Source organism: Amphimedon queenslandica, unplaced genomic scaffold (genome assembly GCF_000090795.2).
Source record: "Amphimedon queenslandica unplaced genomic scaffold, v1.1 AMPQUscaffold_12005, whole genome shotgun sequence".
NCBI classification, from domain to species: domain Eukaryota; kingdom Metazoa; phylum Porifera; class Demospongiae; order Haplosclerida; family Niphatidae; genus Amphimedon; species Amphimedon queenslandica.
The window spans coordinates 5836-7060 of NW_003547756.1; positions in this window are offsets into that span (position 1 = coordinate 5836).

Here is a 1225-nt window from a genome sequence, read left to right on the forward strand (position 1 = left end):
CAAATGTATGCTAAAACGTTTAAAAGTCGACAAAAACTAAAGCTTTCTTCACTACTTAAGGCCATGTGCCACCATTACTGTGTGTGCGGGTGGAGCATGGCTTGATTGAGCCACTCCTTCATTGCAGCCACACCTTTATATTGCTGCAGTTGTGCAGTATGCATGCAGCAGTGCAGCAAACATGTGGAGCTTCTTCTCTGTCTAAAAACAAAACATTCTCTGTCTCAAAAAATTCACTAAGTTTTAACAAATCTAGTACATGCTGAAGTTTCTTCTCTGTCTCAAAAGTTTTACTAATTTTAATTTATTGCCCTCGCCCACGCCGTAGGCGTATAGGCGAGGGTACTGCGCTCGTCGTGTCAGTGTGTGTGTGCATAGATACTATATACCCCTGGATATGAAACACGGCCCGACCGGATGTTCTGAGGCTTGTTTCACCGGAAATACGTCATATTACGTTTTCATTCAGAATAAAAATAAAACAATGATAAAAAGTATTATTATTGCTAATAAAAGTGTGATTTTATGTACAATAATACAATAAAACTTGACATTTATCATGCATTATAATTGCTGAAACTTTCCTTTTCTTTTAGTATATGCAGTCTACCAATGCATGACTTTCCCATCTCTTGTCACCTAAAAATGATGATTTTGACAACACAATTGCACCAAAACTAAAAATACACTCCTTTTGAGAATAGGCCCACTACAACTATCTATTCTCAAACTACAAAACCATATAGAAAAAGTTCCAATTAAGTCAAGTATTACAAAGAAAAATTGGCTAGAAAGGTGGGGCATGAAAAACCAAGATTTAGAAAATAACAGCTCATTTACTTAACACAAACTCTAAATAATAACCCCACTACAACTAGTAAACAATAACCTATCAGTACAATAAAAAATGTTGGCCTAATTCAACAGAGTTAAGCTAAAAAAGTGGCTTGAGTGAAATGTACACAACAAGTAGGCTATGACATCCATTGTAGAACTAAAATATGCACTCAAACTATCGTTTATGAGCATTATTTCAATATATAAAGGCTTTGCAAAGTCTTCTGAGGGATCATTCAGCTACTTTAACAAACGAATAGGCTACTGTGATTGTTTTACTTACCCTGGCAGCCATGAATGCAGCGAAACAAGGGTGAGGACAGCCGGATGTGACGTTTATGACGTTTCCTTATGGGATTTTATATGTGTGCATAGAGGAGTTTCGTAT